Source organism: Salarias fasciatus, chromosome 23 (assembly GCF_902148845.1).
Source record: "Salarias fasciatus chromosome 23, fSalaFa1.1, whole genome shotgun sequence".
Lineage (NCBI taxonomy): Eukaryota > Metazoa > Chordata > Actinopteri > Blenniiformes > Blenniidae > Salarias > Salarias fasciatus.
In genome coordinates, this window is record NC_043766.1 from 38,932,735 (window position 1) to 38,944,887 (window position 12,153).

The following is a 12,153-nucleotide window of genomic DNA, read 5'->3' on the forward strand; positions in this document are numbered from 1 at the left end:
ACATACCTCCTTCTCCTTTGTTCCTAGTCAATAAACTATATTTCACCCTTTGTTTCTTCCCACCCCAAATAAAGCAAGATATCTGTTTGTCCCACTCTGAAAACTGGCAGGATGGCACCTCGATAGGCAGAGATGTAAACAAATACAACAATCTGGGCAGGATCATCATTTTCACAGCCTAGTTTGTTTATTTTACTTTTGTTTGTTTGGTTTTTTTTTGTTTTTGTTTTGACACCAGAGTAGCAGTAGAAATAAGTCACAGTCTGTGGCAACAAAGCTACTAAATATCTTAAATGACTTCATTGTCTCTCGAGGGCTGGATTTCCTGTTTCTGTGTGAGACCTGGCTCTCCACTGGTGAGAATACTTCGTTTCCTGAGCTCTGCCCACCCAACTGCTGTTTCCTAAATTCTCCCCGAACATCAGGGAGAGGTGGAGGCCTCGCCTCTATCTTCAAGTCATCTTTTCACTGTTGGCAGATCCCTCAGAATGGCTTTGCTAGCTTCGAACTGCAACTGGTTGAACTAAATCTGAATCCACCTTTTCTGTGTGCAGTGGTCTACCGTCCCCCCAAATTCAACAAGGACTTTATATCGGACTTCGCTGATTTTCTGTCGGGGCTTGTGGTCAGATATGACAATTTCATAGATGGATAGATAGAGAGATAGATAGATAGATGAAAACTTTATTAATCTCCCAAGGGAGAAATTCCGGTGTCCAGCAGCACACAGACCATTCACATGCAAATAAATAACAACAGTACAATAAATACAAGTGCTCGGATTGTACTTGGTTTGGCTCAGGCACATCTGTTATACAGCCTGATTGCTGAGGGGATGAACGACCTCTTGAAGCGCTCAGTTCTGCAGCGCAATGTTACTGTTACTGTTACTCCGCTCACTTTATCATCATCATTATCTGTGGTGATTTTAATATCCATGTTTGCTGTGTCTCACAGCCTCTGGCCCGGGATTTTCTGAACCTTCTTAACTCATTCAGTCTTGTTCAAGCTGTTGATTGCCCCACCCACGAAAAGGGCCACACTCTTGACCTTGTCCTCGCCCATGGCATTTCTGTCAATGTTGATGAGATCTGTGCCATGGCTTTCTCTGACCACTCCCCAATTTTGTTTTCTGTTTCAATTGAATGCTCAGGTAGTTTCCATAAGGCCCCCAAACTGGTCTCACGCTCTCTGAACCCATCTACTGCTGAGCAATTTTCTGCTGCCTTCAGTGACTCGTCGGTGTGTAGGCTGCCTTCAGACTCTATAGTCAGAACTCCTGCTGATGAGCTTCTCTCCATGTTCTCCTCAGTCTGCAAATCAATTCTGGACTCCATTGCTCCTCTCAAACCCAAGTGTCCCAAAACTCAGACCACACCTTGGCTAAATGCTACCACGCGTGCCCTCAGGCGCATCTGCAGACGCGCTGAGCGCAAATGGAAGAAGGACCGCCTCCTCGTTTCCCTTCAAATCCTCCGCAGTTCCCTGACAGCCTACCATCGAGCTGTGAAATATGCGAAGTCTCAGCACATCTCTAATCTGATTTCCTCTAACTGTCACAAACCCCAGGTTCTCTTTCACACACTGAATTCCCTCATCAACCCCCGTAATGATCCCCCCGTCAGGCCCTCCACTGCCCTCTGTGATCGCTTCCAACAATTCTTCATTAGCAAGATTGCCGCACTCAGGCCCTCTACTGCCCCCTTCTCACCCCCCATCCCTCCCCCCCTCCCCCTGTCAGCAACATTCTCACGGTTTGAACCGGCCTCGGTAGCTTCTCTCTCTGCCGTAGTCAGGCACCTGCGGTCTTCCAACTGCCCCTCTGACTGCCCACCGTCGCGCCTACTCAAGGATCCAACAGTCCTTGACTCAGTTGCCCCCTTCCTCCTCTCTTTAGTCAACTGCATCTTGACCACTGGTTGTGTCCCGCCAGCGTTCAAGCATGCTGTGGTGCACCCTCTATTAAAAAAGCCCAACCTCGACCCCTCCTCCGTTGTAAACTTCAGGCCCATCTCCAAACTGCCCTTCCTCTCCAAAGTCCTCGAGCGTGAAGTATACTCCCAGCTGCAACCATTTCTAACAGATAATAACGGCTTTGAAAAATTCCAGTCCGGTTTCAGATCTGGCCACAGCACAGAGACTGCCCTCCTGAGAGTCCTTAACGACCTGCTCTTAGCTACGGACTCAGGTAGCCCTGTGGTCCTGGTGCTTCTCGATCTCACCTCCGCCTTCGATTCAGTGGACCACAGGGTCCTACTGTCTCGCCTCGAACACCTGGGCATCAGAGGTACAGTTCTGGAATTTTTCCGTTCCTACCTGACTGACAGGAGCTTCTCTGTTCAGCTGGGAGACTTCACCTCCTCTGCAGCCCCCCTCTCTTGCGGTGTGCCTCAAGGCTCCATCTTAGGCCCCATTCTGTTCATCCTATACATATTGCCCTTAGGAGATATTATAAATAAATATAATATCTCCTTCCACTGCTACGCGGACGACGTTCAGCTGTATCTCCCCTTCAAGGCCAACGACCCTGCTGCTCTCCAGCCTCTGTTTGACTGCATGTCTGACATTAAGGCATGGATGACAGCAAATTTCCTCAACCTCAATGAGGATAAGACTGAGGTTGTTGTATTTGGCAAAGCCGCCCCAGTATTTCACTCCAACACCCTGGGTACTCTTGCCTTGAAGTCCAAGCCAGCTGTCAGGAATCTTGGTGTGGTCTTCGACAGTTCCTTCAAGTTTGAGCAGCAGATCAGCGCAGTCATCAGAAGAAGTTTTCTCAACCTGAGGACTTTGGCCAAAATTAAAACTTACCTTCCCCAGGCGGGGCTAGAGCAGGCCATGCACGCCTTTGTCACCTCTCACCTGGATTATTGCTATAGTCTCTACACCGGTATTGATAAAGCCCAACTCCACCGCCTGCAGCTCATCCAGAACTCCGCCGCCCGACTCCTCACCTCCACCAAAAAACACGCTCATATCACCCCGGTTCTCGCTTCCCTTCACTGGCTCCCCATCCGCTACCGTATTGATTTCAAAATTCTTTTAACAGTTTTTAAATCTCTTCATCACCTTGCCCCTCCCTACCTGACCGATCTTCTCCGCCCCCTCAACTCTTCCAGAGCGTTACGGTCGGCTGACCAACGCCTCCTCTTCATTCCCAGGACCAGGTTAAAAACCAGGGGGGACAGAGCCTTTTCTGTGGCTGCCCCGAGGCTGTGGAACTTCCTTCCCCCCCCACATCCGCGCGGCCGAGTCTGTGGGAATTTTTAAATCACTGCTGAAGACCCACCTCTTTGCCTTGGCCTTCAGCTAGGTCTTTCCTTGGTGCTCGAGTTTGAGATGTGTTTTAATTGTTTGATTGTTTGTGTAGTTTTGTCTTTTCACCATTTTTTTGATTGTTTCTATTCTCTGCACTATTCAATGCACTTTGGCACGGCTATGCCACTCATAAATGTGCTATATAAATAAACTTTTACTTACTTACTTACTTACTTAAATCATTATTTTTGTCCACAGATGAGACAGATCGTTCAGACCAGAATTGTACACGTTTTGCTTTGATTAGGAAAAGTTTTGTCATACATCCGTCCATTCTGCCCACTCTGAAGTCACGGACTCCTCGAAAGTTTTTTTTTCTTTTATTCTTTCTTTTTGTGTGTGTGTGTGTGTGTGTGTGTGTGTGTGTGTGTTTCTGATGCGGTAGTGACAGGCTTCCAGCTGATTCCTGGCTCCCAAGACCAGAGCGCCTGCAGAAGAAAGTCAGCTGTACGTTGCGCTGACAGCGCTGATGCGGCGAACCACGGTCAATTCTCCGTTATTTTCTACCATGCTTTAAGCTGAATTCTCGGTGAAATAAAATAACAAGGGATGGTAAAAGGAAAGGCATGAAAGAAAGGGGAAAATCTGAAAAAAAAAGTGTAATCCTGAAGTGCCTGTTTTTTAGCAGACTGGTGCCAGAGTGGAGCCACTGAAGAGACCGTGATTTATTAAATGGAGCAGAAAGCTGGCAGTTTCCATCTTTAGAATTATCTAACTGTCTATGTACATGTTTACATTACGTGTACCGCTTTTTATTTAACAAAATGGTAACACTTTATTTGAAGCCCCCCTGTATAACACATTATACGTACATTTATAAAGCATTATAACGCTATTATAACACGTGTAGCTATAGTTATAAACATGCATAGATGATCACAATGCCAGGACCTCACCCTAACCCTAATCCTATGCTGTATAGTGCTGTATAGTGAGTTATAAAGCATTGTGATCATTTATGAGTGTTTATAACTACTTATAATGTGTTATACCGGGTGCTTCAAGTGTTATCTAACAATAAAGAGCATCCTGATTTTCATTGTGCTGACTCCAGTTAAAGTGTTTGTGTCATATGTGGAAATGAAGTATGATGCTACTCTATCAGAAGTTCCATTTCAAATGTATTGAAGCCTGCTTTTGTACTGGTTTTATGATATTGACATGGTAAAACATGAAAATAATAACATAACAATAATCTCCACTGATCACAGATGATTGATGAGGCGACTTTCCAGAGAGGGCTTCATTGATAAACAACTTGAGCACAGATAACGGAGTGATGAGGAGATCCACACAGGTCAACTCCTGCTGGTCATTTTTTGATGACATGGTGTATATCTCTCTGACCTGCAGACCCTTGATGATATATTTATTGAATCTCAGTGCATCATCTGCAAATACGTCTCAAGACAGCGTCTGCAGTGTCTGCTAAATGCTTAGTGTCCTTGCATGGAAAAATGAATGAATGAAGGAAAACGGAACCCCTTTGGACACTCCCATGACATGATGCTAAAATTGACCAATCACATTCATTCATTCATTCATTCATTCACATTCATTTGCAGACATTGCACAATAGTGTGCAATGTCTGCAAATGAAGCAGGCGGGACGTGGAATAAAGACTGATTAGTTAATTTTAGCATCATGTCATGGGAGTGTCCAGAGTGGTTCCATTTTCCTTCCTTCATTTTTCCACACAAGGACACTAAGTATAATTTCTCCAGGCACTTAGGACACAAGTGGCTTCTAAAACTGATGAATTTATTGAGTCCATCTTGTTACAGACTGTAAACACACCGTGAAAACTAAAAGGCAGAGTTAACTTCAAGAAAAATACAAACAATGTACAAACAAAACTGCTTTTACGAAATAAACAGACAAAACCAACACCTTGTTGGCGGAGTACTGAGAGGAATTGGCTTGTGGTTTCTCCTTTCTTCCTAAATGATCCATTTACTTCTTAAATTTTTATTTTCCCCCTCTAATTATTCGTCCCTGTCTCTTCAGAGATCACATCTTTTATGGCAATGATACTTTTCTCTACAAAGCCCAATTTTGCACCACAGTGCCCTCTGGTGACACTCCATTGCAATAGCAACAAAGTACCCAAAAACAGATGCAAATGAAAATGCAGCAGTTACACTAAGCATTTAACCAAATTTTAAAAATTAATGCAGACCCTGTCTTGAGACGTATTCAAAGACGATACACTGAGATTCAGCAAATATATCATCCCGGGTCTGCAGGTAGAGAGGTACACACCATGTAATTAAAAAAATGACCAGCAGGAGTCGCCCTGTGTGGATCTCATCATTACTCCGTTATAGTGCTCAATGTCTTGCGATTGTTTATCAATCAAGCCCTCTCTGGAAAGTTGCCTCATCAATCATCTGTGATCAGTGGAATTACACAGTGGAGTTTTGCAGATTATTGTTGTGTTATTATTTTCATGTTTTACGATGTAAATATCATAAAGCCAGTACAAAAGCAGGCTTCAATACACATTTGAAATGGAAGTACTGATAGAGAAACATCATACTTCATTTCCACATATGATACAAACACTACTTCACTAGTAAACACGCCCACTAGTAAACTAGTCCACTAGCTTACTAGTAAACACGTTCACTAGTTTACTGGTAAACTCGTTCACTAGTCTACATGTCAGCTAGTTTACCAGTAAACTAGCTTGATGGTAAGCCCAAAAGTCTCTTGACTAGTAAACATGTAGAACCTTGCTTTTCACTCGTGAACTAGTGCGCACTTTCAGCCCCACAAGTGCAGATGAAAATGGTTTCACTAGTTAACTAGTATACCTCCTACTTTTACTCGTCGACTAGTAAAAATGTTGAGTCCATCTAGTTCACTGGTAAGGTGAAAACAGGCCTGAACTAGTAAACTAGTGAGTATGTTGGTCTTCAGTAGTGATGCAGTGAGCATTTTGGCCATCACTAGTTAATAAGTATCATGCAATTGTATGCACTAGTAACTGGTGACCTGAATCCATGATTGACTAGTTTAGTTTAGTTTAGTTTAGTTTAGTTTAGTTTAGTTTAGTTTAGTTTAGTTTAGTTTAGTTAGCACATACAATAAAATATATCACATAAACAAGTGCAGATTAAAAGAAACAGTTCAGGGAGCAACGAGCAAGCCAAAAGGCTTATGAAGTACCCCCAACTAATAAAATTATACAGATATCGTTAAAATGAAAAAATAAAATAAAATACAAAACACGACCAAAAAGCATCATAAACTTTCATGCAAAACATAAAAGAGAGAAGAAAAAAGACAAAAGAAAAGAAAATGCTGTTGACTTTATGAGGACATGCTCATGAAAATGAACATTTTGTTGATCAAGTATAGGCAACACTGAAAATAAACTAAAAAGAAAACTCATTAAAGCCGCAAGCTGCTTACCTGACCTGCCGCGTTTTATTCTGTCACTGATGTTTTTGACCAGCATGTGTGTCAGAATTCATCTGTCAAATTTGGCACATTTCCATGGTAACAAGCAAATTTGATTTGATGGGAGATTTTCCACTTGGGCCCATTAGAATAACATGGGGAACTTAAGCCATCGCCACGGCAACACCGTTGAAATTACAATATGGTTACCATTTGCTTTTTTGATTGGGACCACATGAATGAATAGTCACCCAAAATTTCATTCATTTCTGACAAATAATTTTACTCCCCATACAGATTTTATTTTGATTCTGTAGGGCGTGCTGTAATGCCGATTGTCAAAATGTCACTGTCAATGTGTCCAAATAGGAAGGGTCAATAAGTGTTTAAAATCTGCTTGAGATTGGATTTGTTATTTACGAATAGCAGCCAGTTATCACATTGAAAAAATGGCAAAATTTGACATCAACTTTGCGGCATTGCCATGCGGAAACCGTGAACTGAAGATTTATGATTTGGATAACTTTTATTGTCTACTTGTGTAGATGGTGTCCACCAAATTTCAGCTAATTTGGAGAAGCGCGCGATCAAAACGAACATTTTGTACGACGTCCTGGAAAACGATGACTCAGCATTTTTGAAAATTCAATCCCAGAAAGCTGCTTTCCTGCTGTTCTGAGGGCGGGGTGATAATACCAATGTCTGAGGCCTCATTCACACATACGGGCCGGACGCGTAGACGGCGCGGGCGCTGGAGCGGCGTGTTGAGGTGTCCCTTTCTCACCAGCGCGGTCTGCGTGAGCGGGTTGTCCGCGGCAACGGGCTACTAGTGTAATATGTTTGAAGTAATTCCAGAGACGTTTCGGGTGCAAAAGGATGTGTATTCCCAAGAGCAGGCATCCAAAAACATGCATCAGCATCAGCAGTCAAAAACACACAACACAATTCGGCTTCCGTAGCTCCGCCATAGACCTACAGATATAGATCTCTAGATATGTGAATCGAGACACGCACGCTCCTCTCAACTGCACCGAATAGTAAATTCAAACAGAACATATATCGTAATATATGACAACTAGGACCTGTCTTCATTGTTTTCAATGGGACCCGCTCCAAGCCGAGTGGAAAAACAGACGGACCAGAACACTGGCAAAAGCCTCTTGTGTGACCAGTTTGTGGGCAGACATGAGCTCAATACATGCATAGAAAGCCTAGTTGACACGAGATGTGTGTTTATGCCATTGGTTTCAATAGGACACCGCACACAGCCCGCTCAAGTCCGCGCAGAAATATAGACTTGATTTCTATGTAGAAATCGCCGCGCGGATTTGAATGGGTGACGCGCAGGTCCCGCACGTGCAGTGTGAAAGGACTGATCTGTTTGCATGCAGTTCTGACTTTTCCACGCAGACACCGTGGAAACCCGGACAGATCCGCGCCCGCACAGCCGCGTATGTGTGATTGAGGCCTAAATCCGGACATATGGCCACCTTACTCTGAATACGAGGTGAGGGAGTGGCGCGCGTTCACGTAACACGGGAGCGAGCCCAGCTCCGCTGTGTGCGACAGCAGCTGCTTTCCAGGGCACAGCGCTGCTGCGCACAGAAGGAATAATACCTCGTCTTTGATTGGAATCACGTAACGCTACGTTTATGTCACAGTGCCATTGGGAATTAATTTGAAATGATATATTTATTTATTTTCAAGGCATTATTTTTGACTGGCCCAACGGGCCAGTGCATTGCGCAATCTACTGGCCCGGACGGTTTTAAAAGTGCTCCCGGGCCATTTATGATGTCGAGCCCTGATTTATACACACTGTGATTAAGAGGAGTGGGATTGTTGACATATTTTTTATATAATTTGTCTTTTTTTTTTTCTTCAACAACTTCAACAAATCAGGTGAAAACCATGGTTTTTGAAATCTCAATGGTGTTTCTTTACAAGACATGTTACAGGAAAACATTCCTCAAAACAAGAGCTAAATACATCCATGAATTTTTGATATGCTAACTCAGCATTGTTCTCCTCGTATAGGTTATCCCAGGATTTGGAGTCAAGCCTGCTTTTAAACTTAGAAATATTTTTTTCGCTCATTATTCTTTTCAAATTTTTTTCTTTAGTGTTTTTAGCTTTGTTTGTCTTGATATCAGAAAACTGAAAAATAGCTAGATGATCTGACAAGTCAAGATACAATACATCAGATTTCATACAATCAGTCAGAGAGTTTGAGAGGATGCTAGCTGCTGCTGCTGCCAGGTGGTAGCTGGTAGCCTGGTGGCTAGCTGCTGCTGCCTGGTGCTAGCTGGTAGCCCGGTGGCTAACTGCTGCTGCCTGGTAGTAGCTGGTAGCCCGGTGGCTAACTGCTGCTGCCTGGTAGTAGCTGGTAGCCTGGTGGCTAGCTCCTGCTACCTGGTGGTAGCTGGCAGCCTGGTGGCTAGCTGCTGCTGCTGCCTGGTGGTAGCTGGCAGCCCGGTGGCTAGTTGCTGCTGCCTGGTGGTAGCTGGTAGCCCGGTGGTTAGCTGCTGCTGCTGCCTGGTGGTAGCTGGCAGCCCGGTGGCTAGTTGCTGCTGCCTGGTGGTAGCTGGTAGCCCGGTGGCTAGTTGCTGCTGCCTGGTGGTAGCTGGTAGCCCGGTGGCTAACTGCTGCTGCCTGATAGTAGCTGGTAGCCCGGTGGCTAGCTGCTGCTGCCTGGTGGTAGCTGGCAGCCCGGTGGCTAGTTGCTGCTGCCTGGTGGTAGCTGGTAGCCCGGTGGCTAGCTGCTGCTGCTGCCTGGTGGTAGCTGGTAGCCCAGTGGCTAGCTGCTGCTGCCTGGTGATAGCTGGTAGCCCGGTGGCTTGCTGCTGGTAGCCTGGTGGCTAGCTGCTGCTGCTGCCAGGTGGCAGCTGGTAGCCTGGTGGCTAGCTGCTGCTGCCTGGTGGTAGTTGGTAGCCCGGTGGCTAGCTGCTGCTGCTGCCTGGTGGTAGCTGGTAGCCTGGTGGCTAGCTGCTGCTGCCTGGTGGTAGCTGGTAGCACGGTGGCTAGCTGCTCGGCTCCGTGTCGTCAGCCTGTGTGCTAGCCTGTTAGAACACAGGCCCACACACTCAGGGGGCAGAGGCTGGAGGGCCTGGGCCTGGGGCAGGTGGATGAGCCTGGGCCTGGGGCAGGTGGATGGGCTGCAGCAGGGCCTGGATCTGAGCCTGGTGGGTGGATGGATGGCTGAGTCTGGGCCTGGGCCTGTTAGCTACAGCAGGACTTTTGGAATACCTGCTAGCCAGGCCTAGTGCCAACCCAATATATATCACGGTTAAGTTTTTCACTCCACTGCCACAATATATCCCAAAAGCCTCGGAAAAAAGTGCCCAACAGTATATACTAAAATCACACCGAAAACAGATGAAAATATTTAGGAAAAAACACTGAAAACAGACAGAGACTAGTTGACATGTCAGAGCTTTTGCAGCTCACGAGTTAACTAGTGTGCTTTTTTTACTTGTGATATCAAGGATATCAAGCACACATAATAAATACTCACTCGGCTTTCCATAGGGTTGTGTGCATTGCCCAGGCAAACATCTCCTAAGAGAAAACAACATAAGTCCAGACGTTGGGCGAAGGGAGCATTGTTTGGCCCACTGACTTGTTGTCTTACCTTATTTCACTCTGATGACATCTCTGCCAAGCAACAGTAAGATCTCTGCTTGCGGGTCTAAATGCAGGATATATCCAGCAACCTTCCTTAGGTGTGGGTGGTGCAGGGCTGCATCTGGTGTGGAGATCTCTGACCTGTTGTTGATGATCTCGTTGCATTTGATGAGCGGTGGCAGGTGGATACAGACATTGCTGTCCAGCGACTCGATCACAAATCCCTCAGCTTTCCTGCCGGATGTCTCGACCATGCCAGAACATGTCTTGAGGCAGTCTGAGGATGGTTCAGCCTGTATGTCAAACAAATCAAAGAAATCAGATCTTGCCAATGAGCGATTGCTTTGGCTATCTGTAATTACATAAGCCTTGATAGCTTTGTCCCGAGAACCTTTTGGATGCAGTTTTACAAGACAGATCTTGGAGCATGACCTGACAGCTTGGCCCAAAATGCATATTTCTGTGCAGCTGGAGCTAACAATGGCTTCATTAGCGCAGTCTTCTTCTCACTCCCCGCCGTTCTCTGTTGGTGATGAAGTAGGCCAGGATGGCTGCAGGACTGGTCCGGGATGATGTTGCACTCAGCACACTTTACTGCTTTTTTGCAGTCATTCTCCTTACATTTTCTCTTTTCTTTGAGAAAATTCTTCCTGTCAGGCAACGGTTTATTCCTAAATGCCCTGCACTTCTGAAGAGAGTGTGGCTTGTTGTGGATTGGACATGTTCTGGCTATGTCAGTGTCGCTCTTTACTGGTTCTGTATCCGAGGTCTCCGAAGAGATGTTTGTCTTGTGAACCGTGGCTGGATTTCTGAAGCTGTGACCTCTCAAGGTAAGTTTATCTTGTTTTACAGCTGTGTTGCTGCTGTAGGGAAGAATGAAGCTTGGATCGTTGCACTTTCTGGCTTCATGACAGACAAACCTGGTGAAGTATGCTAATGGTGGGAAACAACCGCCATTTTCTTCTTTCCAGCTGGAGCCAGCGACACCCACTTTTCTTGAAGTGCACACAGCAGTTTCTCAACAATGGGGTTTATGCCTCGTGCAGAGTCTAAATATGACAATCCCAAGAGATCACCATCTTCCTGTGCACACTGAAGCTCCATGAAGAGGTCACCGAGTTCCTGTAGCCTTTTGTTTTCTTTAGCTGACACCCATGGAAATCTATCCAGCCTCTTGAATCTTTCTATTATTTCTGGTGCTGCATAACATTCATGGAGCCTCCTCCATGCCTTTGTAAGAGCTGCTGCTGGGTTATTTGCATACACAGACCGCATCCTTCTCACATGTTCATCAGACTCTTTACCGAGCCATCTTGTCAGTAAATCCATTTCTTCTGTTGGTGTGAGGCCTAGCCCTCTAAAGGTGCTGGTGAAGGATGAGTGCCAAGCACGGTAATTTTCAGGTCTGTCATCAAACTGGTACAGGCTGGAGCTCACCAAGTCTCGGCGAGCGAGGAGCTGAATGAGAGGTTCGGTTGCAGCTGAATTACCATTGGCTGTTGGTGTGGTGTGGGGAGTGAAAGGCTGGGCTGAAACATTTAGTTTTTGGTGAGGCCTGCTTGGATGACTCTGGTAGTCATATTCTTCACATGAGAGTTGGCATTCACTTTTCATAGAGAATGGTGTCCTCACCACTTGATGGTCAAACTGTCTTGGCCTGTTCATAGAGTCAGGACATGATGGCGGTTCACTGCGGGTTACCTGAGCCTGGTGTTCTGGACGGCTGCCGTCATCATAGACTTGTGGAAGAGGGGTGACAGCTGTAGGTGACCCACCTTTATCTGAATAGAAGTTGGTTTGTGACT

The 12,153-nt window shown here is 45.6% G+C and overlaps 3 protein-coding genes across 3 annotated transcripts in view; 1 reads left to right on the forward strand and 2 right to left on the reverse strand.

The window, feature by feature from the left end:
• LOC115382179 (NACHT, LRR and PYD domains-containing protein 3-like) overlaps positions 1-12,153 on the reverse strand; it is a 1,352,480-nt gene that overhangs the window by 1,288,266 nt on the left and 52,061 nt on the right. The window lies entirely within an intron of this gene.
• The window catches only part of LOC115382194 (NLR family CARD domain-containing protein 3-like), a gene marked incomplete at its 3' end in the record, with an annotated part of 1,416,821 nt that overhangs the window by 1,147,487 nt on the left and 257,181 nt on the right, over positions 1-12,153 (reverse strand).
• The window catches only part of LOC115382182 (NLR family CARD domain-containing protein 3-like), a 103,650-nt gene that overhangs the window by 4,583 nt on the left and 86,914 nt on the right, over positions 1-12,153 (forward strand). The gene's annotated exons all lie outside the window — the stretch shown is intronic.